The 14,188-nt window shown below is 44.4% G+C and overlaps 1 protein-coding gene across 25 annotated transcripts in view; it reads right to left on the reverse strand.

The window, feature by feature from the left end:
• TENM4 (teneurin transmembrane protein 4) overlaps nucleotides 1–14,188 on the reverse strand; it is a 766,066-nt gene that overhangs the window by 304,588 nt on the left and 447,290 nt on the right. The window contains exon 1 of one of the 25 annotated variants that reach the window (XM_039490442.1): nucleotides 7,876–7,929. The exons of the other annotated variants lie outside the window; for them this stretch is intronic. The gene's annotated coding sequence lies outside the window, so the exon portion shown is untranslated. Of the gene's footprint in view, nucleotides 1–7,875; nucleotides 7,930–14,188 lie in introns of those variants that run through there. 25 annotated transcript variants of the gene reach the window in all.

The raw sequence follows: 14,188 nt of genomic DNA on the forward strand, positions 1-14,188 counted from the left end.
GTGTGTTGTACCATGACTGTCCTCGTTGAATTTGCAGCTAATGGTAGGTAGAAGAACACCCCAGCTACAGGGGTAAATCCTGAGTTTAAAGAGCCACAAGTCTTCACATATCCAGGAAGCATCCTGCCACGATGCACAACACTGTGCTACCAGATATGCCTGATGACATCTGACCATGACCACAAGGGCATGTTTCTGTTGAAATACAGTGAAATCACAGAAAGTGCAACCAATAACAGTGATCAATATGGTTGCTGCTAAAGAAGCCTTAAAATGTACCTTCTTGTGCACTGAGCCAGCACCACGTAGGGGACCGTAATCACAGCATTTCCCTTGCACTGGTGTTGTGCCCCACTGTGTGAGCCATGGCATGCTGGCTTGAGAGTACATTCCTGGGATTTGGTTCACTGTGTTCTTAAGATATTTCAGCTCTTTTCCAGGTCGAATGCCCTTAACGCTATTAATTAGAGCCCCCAGTGCATAATTAATTTCAGGCGACTGTACACAACAGGAGATATCAGGATTTTTGTCTGAATATTAAGGTTTGCTCAGAGGATAAATGTGGAATAAAGTTCAAAGCACTAGAAGTGACTTTTCAAGCACAACGGTTCAGCTCCCCAACAGCCATTTACATACCAGCAGGCACTGTCTACTGTTTGAGCTACAGAGCAGATTTACTGCCACAGAACAGTTCGGAGAGAAGTAAGTGAAAGAAAGGGTTAAAAAATAAATGTATCTCATCAATTCTCTCTTTAGAAAAGCTGCCAGACCAAGGCAGGATGGGCCCCTGGGTCTTTTTCCGGGTTACCTGACACCAAAGCATGTGGCCTACAGCAGCAAATCTGTAGGTCAACAAATGGTCCCCTGGGATAAGGTGCAGTCTGAAATTACAGCATGAGGTTTGCTGGAAACAAAAAAGTGAAGCCCCAACCTTCTCTAGGATGCCCTGGGACTCATTAAACAAGCACATCACGACAGAGCATGCCAGGTAAAGCAAGCCTTGGCTGTGCACTGGAAGCTCCTGCTCTCACACCACGCCATAAAACTTTCCGTTAGCTCCATTTTGGTATAGACGGTTCCTAATGCAAGAGAGACAGAAAGGGAAGACCGTACAAGAGAAGGAGGAATGATTGCTGAAAATTGTTCGTGGAACAGCCAAGGCTGCCTCCACTTGAGCAGGGTCACTGAATGCAATCCAGGAGAGCGGCACTGTTTGCTCATGTAGTTATGCAAGCTGCCCAGAGGCAGAAGGCAGAGCATTTCAAAATGAACAAGAAAGAATGTCATCTCAATGCAAATAAGAGATTGCTGATACAGATTAGATGTTTTATTATTATACACACACGTAGGTGCACACGCGTGCACACACACGCACAGTTCAAATATGTTTTGGAGGCAGAACTTCAGCTGAAGGCAGAATGTCAAGAGAAGGCTTCCTACTGTGAAAGTCTTCTCAGAGAAACAATGGAATGTCTCTCTCAAGTCCTGTAAAATGGGGCTGGACAAACAACTTGAAATATACCGTACCCTGCACTGGCACTGTGGCACAGGCCATGTGACCTACTGGAGGAGGTCTGGTGTGCTGTGACTAATGCTTATCACCAGTATTGTGTTTCCTTGTTTTCTCCATCAGTCACTCTGTATCCATCGGTTGTCTCCCATTTTACACTTAAATTGTAAGCTCTTTGGAGGTAGGGACTGTCTTTTTGTTCTATGTTTGTACAGCTCCTAGCACAATGGGGTCCTGGCCCATGATTGGGGTCCCTGGTTGAAGACAACCATAACTTTCACCTTTGATGGAAAGCAGGATCAAACCCTGTGTGATTAAAAGCTGCCCTTGGATGTAGTCATGTGTTCTACTGACTGTAAACGGAACTGTGCTACCTAGACCTTTCCATTTCCCTACAATAAATTCATAAAAGCTCCTATTTCATACCAAGAGCTGCATGGCTAAAAATGAATCAAACATTTTCACATAATAAGGATTTAAATCTAAATCTCAGGGCTGTTTTCCACACAACATTGGTCTGTTTATAGTTCCCTCTTTAGTTGTAAGAGGAAATGTTTGGGGTGTTGCACATGGAGGCACAACATTTCCTACACAGACATCACAAACCGAAGTGTTTGCCTACTACGAAGAATATGAGATTCACTAACTCATGCTCCATATGACCCACTGCAGGCTGAATTACTGATCTGATCTCAGTTTTTGTCACTTGTCAAAAAACTGACAACAAAGAGTCAACTATACAGGGCTTGTTTTATTTTATTTTACATTACTGGAAGTAAAAGCTCTGCTGAATGATACAAAAAGAATTTCCAGTGTGAGGGTAGAAAAAAATACAAAAAATAAACATTTTGAAAAAAATCAAATCAATGATTTTGCAAAACAGGGACAGCTGGGATGCATAATCATGAGCATGAGAAAGATTTTACTTTGTACAACTGAAACTTTTATATCACGGGATTTGCTCTCTCAGCAAAAAGCCCAGCACTAACTTCCACTGAAAATTTGCAAGGTTAAAAGAGGTTAAAGCAGCCCATGGGATAAGTGAGTAGGCTCATCGAGGCTGTCTAGAAAGGAGTAAGGAGAGCCCAACAGTCAGATGCTTTTAGATTGTTAATAAAAATACTTTGCATTTTGGTGGCACTGAGGATCTAAAATTGCTTTATTACATTAACTAACTGTGCCTCAAAACGCCACTATGAAGAAAGAGATACCCAGGGATCAGTTCACCCATCACTGACATGCAACCACTTCTGCAGTGAAACACAGCAGCTGTTTAAGACTGCACAGAACTACTGAAAAACAGTTGAGGACAGAAATTGAAAAATAAAGAATGCCACAACCAACTCCGAGAAAGATTTAGGGAGGTAGGATGGAATTACTCAAATTAAAATATAACCAGGTCACGAGAGCCATTACCCCAACTATTACAAAAAGTGACATAAGAAGCTTAAGGGTATGTCTACCCAGCAGACACCTAAGGCTGGCCCAGATCAGGTGACTGAGGCTCATGGGGCTTGGAGTGCGCGGCTGTAAATCTGTGGTATAGATGTTCGGGCTCAAGCTCTGGGTCCCCACAAGGGGACAGGGTCCCACAGCATAGGCTCCAGCCTGAGCCCAAACGTCTGCACTGAACTTTTACAGTCTCACAGTCCAAGCTCCACAAGCCCAAGTCGAGCTGACATGGGCCAGCCGCGGGTGCTTAATTTCTATGCAGACATAATGACCACAAGTGGTCCTGATTTCAGTTTTATGTCTCATCCTTCCAAAGAGAACACCTGACACTGCTGGGGCACTGAGTCAGTGAAGGTTCATAGCGAAGAGTGTCACCATCTAACCTAACTGCAGCAATTCAAGCCACAATATAAGTATTATCTGAAGGTTTCCCATCAAAATATTGGTCCAACCCAACACTACTTAGCTTAAGAGATCTGAGGGCATCCCAACAGAAGGTAGCATGGAGATTAGCTTGCTCAGACAATTGGTGAAACTGTGAAATCACATAACCAGCACTTGCTTAGTATGTGGGAATGTAGCATGCAACTTGGTGAACGTGCTACAGTTTAAAAAGCAGATAGCAATTAATGTGTCGATATTCATTAAGATCTAAATCCAGTAATTATATGAATTATACATTCCTATTAATGTCTTATTCTCGTGTGCTAAGGAAACTGCCAATAACAATGTTTATAACAATATGCTCACACAAAGTATGTTGACTGGACCAGAAGTTTCAATAGCTAACACCATGCTAGAAGTTGTGCACAAGCTCTGTTCTCTAGCATCAACTGTATAGGATAACTTTTCTCTAGATGACAACCTTAATTCTCAGATAGGAAAGGCAGCTATCACATTCAGCCAACTGACCAAGTACACGTGGGATAATAGGAAACTAACACTGATCACCAAGATACAGGTTTACCAGGCATGCATTTTAAGAGTCCTAGATCACCTACAGCAGGCATGAGAGAAGGCTAGATACCTTCCACCTCTGCAGTCTTCACCATATTCTCAATATCAAGCGGGAAACCAATGTTCCTGAGGTTGAGTGCTTGAGGAAGCAAAATTGCCAAGTTTATTCACTACTCTCAAACACAGAATTCTTCATTGGCTCGGTTATCTGCACTGGGTGGATGATGGACGCATTCCAAATAATCTCCTGTATGGAGAACTTGCCGATGCTCCAAGGCCACTGGGCTGACCTAGGCTCAGGTTCAAGAATGTTTACCACAGGGACTTGAAAACTTTCAATGTCGATCGAGACCACGAGCTGGGAAGATGCAGCTAGCAACAGGTGACCACATTGGAGGGCTGCCCTGCTCCAGGAAGTCAAAGACACTGAAGAGAGGTGGTTGAGAGAGTAGTGCACCAGCTTCATCCTCTGGCTCTCTGCCTCACTCATACATCATTTGTGGCATGGACTGTCACTCAAGAACTTGACTGTTTAGCCATTCATGATGCTGCAGCATGACACACAGTAACTGTACTCTTGTGAGACAAAAAGTTGCCACCAAAACTCCTTTTCTAATTCACCGTCAATGATGGATCTATTTTATGGCTGGCAATTTGGTCGTGTATTTTCATTATTTTTATGCGGGGGAAATAGAGGACTCTTCTGCTACCAGTGCTGCGTATTTCTCAGTGTGCTTGCCACAGAGCGAACCTCTAAAGTTGGCTAAGTTTAAATAATAAAATAATGGAAACCGAGAAGTTGGCACTGTATACAAACATAAGTATTCTTCCCTGGATGTTAACATGCCTATGGTCATTCAAAGGGGATACTGAGAGATGCAATATGTGTGCATAGGAGGCAGCAGACTCCATAGTTAACAACAATTCCTCCTATGCGCTGCTGATTTTTAAGCAGCGATGGGAATTAGGCAACGCTGATTTCTATGAAAAAACAAATTTGCTTTAAAGCACAAACAGAGATAATTAAGGGACTTGCTCGAATGGGAAGCTGCATTAGAAAACAACTTTGCACTTTTAAGAACGCACACTGTGTTTCTTGTTATGCCAATTTATTTTAATTAATCAGAAAAAAACATTTGTTCAAGATATTAGCAATGCTAATGCTAGCCTGTCATTCCATTTCCCCTCTAAATGCCCAACACGGCAATTCCAAAGCAGCACACATCTGGCTTGAGGTGAGATCTCCTTCTCTGACAGGTGGCTATGATCAAGCTGTACTTTGTGCAAATACAGAAGTCAAATCCTGGTCCTGCCATTTATGTGGAGCGGAGTCCAGCTATACTCCAGAACTGCAAGGCTCTCCCTATACTGGACGGAGTTCACTACAGCGCAGAGAATCTATACACCATTTAATCCTTAATGGGGCACTACGTGGCCCAAGGGCCTTGCATGGGGTGAATTCACCTCTCCCAGGGGAAAGGGGAGGTATGCTGTATGGCCATTAAACAACTCCATCTCTAAACCACTGGCTGGTTCACAGCTGGGGAGAGACTGCATCTGGATGACAGCCCTGAAATGGAGTGGGCAACAGGAAGATCCTCCTGGACAATCAAGGGGCGGGGAAGAGGTCATAGGTTCAGCTTTTTTGGCTCTAGCTTTTTTGCCGCCCCAAGCGAAGAAAAAAAAAAAAGGGCGGCCGGACTGCCAAAGAAAAACAAACAAACAAAAAAAACCTCCTATTGCCCGCTGGACTGCTGAAGGGGGGGAAAAAAAGAAGCAGCCGCAGGGGCGCGAAGGGTGGTGCTGCAGCCCGCTCGCAGCCGGGCCTTGGGGTGCTTCTCCTGACCGGGCAGGCTCCTTTAAAGGCCGGGCCGGGCTCAGAGCGGCGCGGGAGGCGGAGGCTGGTGTAGGCGGTGGCGCATCCCGGGGAGCCCGGCGGTACAGCGAGTGGCAGGGATCGCTAGTTCCTGCCTCCCGGACCGGGGGGCTCCAGAGCTGCAGACTGGGCTGCCAAAGCAACAACAACAACAAAAAAAAACCATGGCAGGGCGGCCGGAATATGCTGCCCTAAGATTGGTTGGAATGCCGCCTCTTACAATGTGCCGCCCCAGGCACGTGGTTTCTCGTCTGGTGCATGGAGCCGGCCCTGCATGGGTTAGCCTCTTCCTTCCTCTTCCTGCAAATGCACTGTTTGGAAGTGCAGCATCCTCTGTGGCCTCGTGAAAGTAATAGGAATAATAAACAATGCTTGCCATGCCCAAAGAGGTGTACAAACGTTAACAATAATGAAAAGGCCCTTCACCCACAAATAATTCGCGTTCCCCACCGGAAGTGTTCAGAAACAAGAGGCACCCCCAAAATCATGAGATTGACTTAAAAATCACAAGTTTTAAAAAAAGTAATATACTTGGGGTTCTTTTGATTTGCCTTCTGCATTTTGAGTCTTTAGGGAACACCTGAGTTGTTTTCAAGCTTTTCTCCATAGTCACGAAGAGTAGAAATTTTCTCTCTTTTTTAAATGACAGTCAAAAAATCTCATATAATCACGACTCCAACAGCTGGGGCTTTAAGAAAAATGCCAAATACCCAGGGCCGCCCAGAGGATTCAGGGGGACTGGGGTCTTCGGTGGCGGGGGCCCCCGCCGCCAAATTGCCACCGAAGACCCGGCACTTCGGCGGCGGGTCCCGGGGCAGAAGGACCCCCAGCCAAAGACCCGGAGCGGAAGAAGCTCCGGGGCCCCGGGCCCTGTGAGAGTTTTCCAGGGCCCCCGGAGTGAGTGAAGGACCCTGCTCCAGGGGCCCTGAAAAACTCTCGTGGGGGCCCCTGTGGGGCCCGGGCAAATTGCCCCCCACCCAGGCGGCCCTGCAAATATCACGAGCTGGATGTATAGACAAGAAATTGCTATTAATAAGTATCACTAGTAGCATCTTTCATCAGGGTTATTCAGTATAAATACAGCTGATCAGAAACAAATAACATGCTGAAAACACCACCTAGTCAGCTACAGGGTACCGCAACCAATAAGAGGACAAGGAGGACATGCCATGAGGATGAATGCAGAATAAATGGACAGATAGCTGGTAACTAGAGCCAGATCTTTGGCCCAACTAAGATCCCTCTATGCTATTAGTGCAACTTAAACCTTTCATATATAGGCAGCCTCTGAAACAACACAGCCGGCTCTATGCTAGCCCCTCCTGCCTGCACACAGGCACCTATTAGAATTCAAATGGTATTAAAGCTTTCAGAACAAATAACAAAACATAGCAAATCAAATGACACGTGTGAAAAGGTGACATCAGGCATGAATTTACACCAGAGCCCAATCTAGACATAGGGCCACAATGGACACCTGCTATAACATATTAGGATGTTACACGCTACAGAACAAGAGAGAGAAAGAAGAGGTTAAGAGAAATCATTCTTCCCAAACTCGCAATCTGACAGACCACAAAAGCATCAGAAGGAAAGCCAGCCCAGACATCAAACAGTCCAGCAACAGTTTCCAAATTGCCTGATCCTGCATTCCTTCTGCACCCAGAACTCCCACAGAATTCAATGGGATCAGGCCCTAAATCTTAGGTGTCCCATTGCTTTTGTACTCAAGAAAAGATTCCCTTCGTCTTATTTTTTCCATGAGACACTGGAGTTTGTAGATCTGCACAAAAAGAATAACGTTCCCTTGAATGCGATTGCCATGGTGACATCCTAGCACCCCCATCGAGCTTGGTCCTGTGCAGAAATCATGATAATGGCAATTGCTCCTTTTTTAACCTGCTGGGGGGGGGACTGCCATATTTTGCAGGAAAGGAAAGCATGCATTCAACTATTAAGGGACAAGGTTTCCTCTCACATACAATCCCATTGAAGACAAAGGGCATTGGAGAAGTGTAACGGAGGGGGGAAATTTACCTCTAACCTTTACTCTCCTCCCTGAACAATTTTATTTTCTTACCTTCAGTTCTTAACCTCTTCCATCATCACGAGTATTAACAGCCATCTTTTTTTCCCTCTGGCGGGAAGAACAAACAAACAGTTGCCTTCTTAGTCAAAGCAATGTTATTCTTTGGCTGGCTGGCATGGGTTCCAGCACACAGGGCGGTCAACTCCTTTGGCTTCCATCCAGAAAGATGAATAAACCACTTTGGCAGTAACTGCAGCTTCGTCCAGGCTGTTTCCAACTTGCCTTTTCAATTTATGGCACTTTAATGCCACAGGAAGTGCACCAGGTCAATTTGAAACTCAAATGTATTTGAAACAAAACATGTTTCTATGTTCTTAGATCTCTCCTACTATTATAACCCTTCTTCCCTCCTTTTTTATTTTTGTGTAGAAAGAGGTTTATGGGCCAGAAGCTTGGCTTCTGCAAAAAGCTGCATTCCACAATTGTGGGCTATTTTCTGCAAATGGACAATGGTGAAAGCAGAAATCACAGATGCTCATCTTCCTTTTCTTTTCTCTTATTTCCTACCTTTTATTGGGAACATTTTCAGTGAAGAGGCATTTTCCTGAAATTAAAAAACTCATCGCTCTGTAGATGTGCAGTTGGCCAGCATAAGGATTTAGACTTGAACAAGGTTCAGGCTGCAAAGCACAGGAAATCTCACAACATAAGACAAACTGTGGTTCAATAATTGTGGCTGCTAGCTAGCTAGATTAAAACCCCAGGAATGAACAGTAAGACACCCTCTAGGCTCTACTCTCTGGCAGAATAATACCAGAGGTAGAATTCCACTTTATAAACGTGGGGGTTGAGTTTCTTCTGAAAAGAGTAGCAGATGTGAATGTAAAGCTTGGGAAATTGTATTAAGCATTGAGTTTCAGTGTTCAGGTTATTATTTTCTCTTTCCTTTCCTCCCCTCATTTTTCACTCCATTAAAATTCCACCTTAGAAATCATAGACAAAATGAATGAACAAACATGCATTGTTCAGTATCAAAATCCATTTGAACTCATGTGGACGCTGATAATGTGGAAGTGGAACTTGAGCTGGGATAGCAGAAACCACTTGGGCAGTTCAGTGAGGGAATGCCATAATGACAGATTAAGTACATCACTAATCCTTGTGTTGTGTTTCTGCTGCACAGGTGTGTTCAGGGATTATCTTTCTGACATGCAAGTCACTTATGCCAATCTTTAAGGATCCTTTCTTTTTCTTTTGGTTCCCAGATCTATCAGAAATAAACTCCTCATTGGGACTCCTCATTGTTATTACAGAGATAATTCACGCAACTGACTTTAGCTCTGAAAGAAACCCCTGCTCCCGTTCAGTCATTTTCAACTGGTGGAATCAGGCTGGGGAAATGGTCAGTTAAAAGCAGGATCTGGGCTGATAACATCAAATGTACTGTGACCCTTCTTTATTTACACTTAAATCAGTTTGATTGAAGCAACATCTATGTGTCTCTGACTGTTCTGGGAGAGGGAATGGTCTAGTGGTTGGAAACAAGGAGAATGGTCTTATGGGCAGATAAATTTTATTCTTGATTCTGTCACAGAATGCCTGTGTGACCTAAGGCCTAGTCACCTAGATGTTATGTGCCTCAGTTTCCTCCTTTGTAAAATGGGGATAATACTGATCTGATTCACAGAGGTGTCAAGAGGTGTAATCAATGTTTGCTAATTACTCTGAGATCCTAGAAGGAAAGGAGCAATAGAAATATTACCATTATTAAAAAGCAGCTACATGGAACAAGTTTCTGGAGAAATCTGTTGGTGATACAATAGATCTTACCCAACTTTGTAAAGAACTACATAAGTGCCAAGAACTGCTGATATTTTGACCTCACTAATGTGACAGAAGGATGGGTGGTCTGGAGCCCTTGAGCAAATTTTGGCTGGAAGTTATTTACCCTTTGAGCCCACCGCTCGTTTCAAGTTTCATTTGTGCATCAGAAGCATGACAAGGCAATACTGCAAGGATGCCTCTAATTTAGTATACAGCATGCTGACCGTAATGTCAGCTAAGAGTTCTCTTACTTGCTACCTCTTTGTATTGATCCTAATAACTTTTTCTTTAAAAAAATAGTATCAAATGAACAAAACAATGGAATTCCATGTTGACCCTGACCCTTCATCCTTTTTTATCCTTCTTTCTCTAAGTATTGACACCACGTATGGAACAGTATCGTCCCGCACTGATCTGCAATAGTAGAAATGCGTAGAAGAACAATGTAGTTCAAAAATGATCAGGCAGTACATTATGAGGAAAGAACAAATGAAGCAAATATGTATAATTTGGATAAGCAACTACCCCGTGGAGTGGGGGCATGGTAATTTCATACAAGAATTTGCATCCTTCAGACTTGAGGTTGGGAAATAGCTTGGGTGGTACAAGTAGGAGTAAATAGACAAGTCTTTAAAAATCAGATCAACTATCATGGAAAACATCTGAGCTATATTAGGTTGTGGCACAGGCCTTCAAGGGAAGCGGTAGAAGTACTATTGTTTAAAACTAGACTTCACAAAACTCTTGCAAAATCTACTATGTGAGAAGCAATCTTGCATTGGTAGGGTGACAAGAGACTCCCTGGTAATGCTTTGATGCTAAGGGAAGATTTAAGGTCCAAGAGTCACTTGTAATGCTGCACTTGAAAATAAGATGATCTAGATTTGCCAAGATAAGCAACTCCATAGCCCACATCAACGCCACAACCCTCACACAGACATGAATCACCATGCCTCGATTAATGCAAGAGGGTTAATGCTGAATTTCTTATACAATGCTCCGTGTTCCCTCATGTTGCCACAACACCTCAACCAGATTTGCAGCTATAACTAAATCATCTGATCACACCGCTTCTGTGCTTTGCTTTTTTCATTACCACCTAATGCATCAAAATCACTGATTTTGTAGTTGTTAGCTTTACCTATGAAGCACTCCAAGGTCTTGGAGTACTTTATTTATTAGCTCTCCTATCCTCCGTCATAGCTGTCATGCTAATGAGGCATGTGTTGCCACCTTATCTTTTTGAACCACGTCACAAAACTCAATACTCCACTTGTGTGGGAGGAGCTAAAGTCCAAGTCCTGGGCTGCCATGGCTGAATGATTTGTAATAATACCTATAATGATACAGAGCCTAATACCACAGCAAAACACGCACTGTCAATAAGAAGTAACATGCATATAAGAGACACAGGATTATATATACCACCTATCATCTGATAATTCCACGATGCTTTACAACACTAATGTAATAAATCTCACATTTCCTGTGAGGTAAGTTATTACAATACATCCATTTTAAAGATGGGGAAACTGAAGCGATGAGAAGTTAAGTGATTTGCTCATGGCTGAATGAGGAATAGTGGCTGAGATAGGAATAGATCCCAGGTCTGCGGGACGCTGGAATGAAAAAACAAAGCTCAGAACAAGCCCAGAAAGAACAGGATATTCTGAGTAAATAAGTGCTAGCTGTCTGCAGTCAGCAACCCAGCTAGATTGCATAAGGGTGGCTAAGCGAACAGGGTGACACAAGTACCACCGTGTTTCGTCTACTTAATGAGCTTATCCCCTATCCCCTTGCCACATCTCATAGGGTCTCCAGTTTAATTTCCAGGCACTGCCACTCTCCTGAGGGGCTACAGACTAGGAACTATATGAAGTAGTCACCAAGTCCCAGCTCCACTTTCTTACACTGAGCAGTACCTCATCAGTAGAAATACTATTGACTGAGCAACACACAACGTGAATTGTTCTCAACCTTTCCAGACTACTGTACTCCTCTCAGGAATCTGATTTGTTTCACCTCACTTAAAATCTCAGGCTTTGGCTTCAGCCCCACGCAATGGGGCTCAGGCTTTGACTTTCTGCCCTGGGCCCCAGCGAGTCTAACGTTGGACCCGGCGACCCCATTAAAATAAACTTACCCACAGTTTGAGAACCACTGATAAAGTCTATAGAGCAGTATAAACAAGTCTGTATGAAATTTTAACTAACTTCGCTAGTGCTTTTTATGTTGCCTGTTGTATAACTCTACACAGGGGCGGCTCCAGACCCCAGCATGCCAAGTGCGTGCTTGGGGCGGCATGCCGCAGGGGGCGCTCTGCAGGTCACCGGGAGGGCAGCAAGCAGCTTTGGTGGCCCTTCCGCAGGCGTCCCTGTGGAGGGTCTGCTGGTCCCGCGGCTCCGGTGGACCTCCCGCAGACATGCCTGCGGAGGGTCCGGTAGAACCGCGGGACCAGCAGACCCTCCGCAGGCACGCCTGCGGGAGGTCCACCGGAGCCGCGGGACCAGCAACCGGCAGAGCGCCTCCCGCGGCGCGCCGCCCTGCTTGGGGCGGCGAAATGTCTAGAGCCGCCCCTGACTCTACAAATATCTAGATGAGTTGATGTACCCCCTGGAAGACCTCTGTGTATCCCCAGGGGTACACATACCCCTGGTTGAGAACAACTGCTCAGCATGAGGAAAGGCAGCATCAGGAATCAGGATTAAATGCTTAAAGTAAGATGGAGTCTCTTGGTTTCAATGTTGCTTATCAGTTAGTTGTTGTATAACCCCATCAGAGCTTACAGTACTTTGGTATATTTTCCAAACAAGAATGCAATGTATTAAATGCCTGGCTTACCATCAGTTACATCAGCCTTATGATTTAGATTGGTTCGTGTTACATTTCTCTGCTTTTTAGTAAGTTTAATTATAAAAGAGGCAGAAGAGAAAATACCCCCCGTGAATTGCCACAAAGGACCTAATGGTGATATTAGAGCAGGGATGCCCAAACTTTGTGACACTGAGGGCTACCCCTGTTTTAAACATGAATGCATTTTTTAAATCGTTAGTAAGAATCCATGGTTTACACCTTGGGCACGCCTCCATCAGAGTACAGTGCATGCATAATAACAATGTGTTTTCATCCAAAGAGAGCAAAGATGGCTAACTTTGCAACAATGGTTACCCGTTACTCTCATTTTACAAATGGGCAACCCAGTCACACAGCAGTTAGGTGACTTGCCCCAGGTCACAAAACAAACTGGGAATAGCACTGGTGTCTCCTGATTCATATTCCCATGCTTTAACCCAGAGGTCAGCAACCTTTGAGAAGTGCTGTGCCAAGTCTTCATTTATTCACTCTAATTTAAGGTTTCGTGTGCCAGTAATACATTTTAATGTTTTTAGAAGGTCTTTCTCTAAGTCTATAATATATAACTAAAAAATTGTTGTATGTAACGTACATAAGGTTGTTAAAATGTTTAAGAAGGTTCATTTAAAATTAAACTAAAATGCAGAGCCCCCCCGGATCAGTGGCCAGGACTCGGGCAGTGTGAGTGCCACTGAAAATTAGCTCACGTGCCGCCTTTGGCACGTGTGCCATAGGTTGCCTACCCCTGCTTTAACCATTACAAGATTTTGTGGATTTTAAATCAATGCCAATCATAAGAACAGCCATACGGGGTCAGACCAAAGGTCCATCCAGCCCAGTGTCCTGCCTACCGACAGTGGCCAATGCCAGGTGCTCCAGAGGGAGTGAACCTAACAGGTAATGATCACGTGATCTCTCTCCTGCCATCCATCTCCATCCTCTGACAAATAGAGGCTAGGGACACCCTTCCTTACCCATCCTGGCTAATAGCCATTAATGGACTTAACTTTCATGAATTTAACTTCACAATAACTTCACAACCTCCTCAGGCAAGGAGTTCCACAGGTTGACTGTGCGCTGTGTGAAGAAGAACTTCCTTTTAAACCTGCGTAGACTGTTGGTCCTTTATCAGTTAAGACTGAGCCGATCACAAGACGTCTTCCAATCTTCTCTCGCTCTGGCCATCCTTCGCCATGCTTGTCCATATCTCCTTGTTAGGAAATTATCCCACCTCTTTGGAGGCCGACCGCGTGGCCGTTTCAGTTCTCGAGGATACCACTCAGATATAGCTGCAGTTTATCTGTTGTCACTGAGTCGGGCCACATGTCCCACCCACCGCATTTTGCTGAGTCTGCTTTCAACAACATCTCGCACTCCAGTCTGCTGCCTAATTATTTCACTGGGGATGTGATCGCGGAGCGAAATGCCCAAAAAACTTCGTTCCATTGCCCTCTGTGTGACAGACAGTTGATGTTCTTCAGTCTTTGTCAGCGACCATGTTTCACTGTCATATAGCATCACTGGAAGCACGGTCGAGTTAAAAAGATTTGCACAAGTTGTTTTGCTGATCTTTCCTTGGAGGATGTCCCTGATGTCGCTGAATGCACACCATCCAGCTTTTTTTCTGTGCGACAGTTCGCATTTCTGATCGTGGCGCATGTTGACTTCCTGGCCCAAATAAACGTAT

Source organism: Mauremys reevesii, linkage group 1, assembly GCF_016161935.1.
Source record: "Mauremys reevesii isolate NIE-2019 linkage group 1, ASM1616193v1, whole genome shotgun sequence".
Lineage (NCBI taxonomy): Eukaryota > Metazoa > Chordata > Testudines > Geoemydidae > Mauremys > Mauremys reevesii.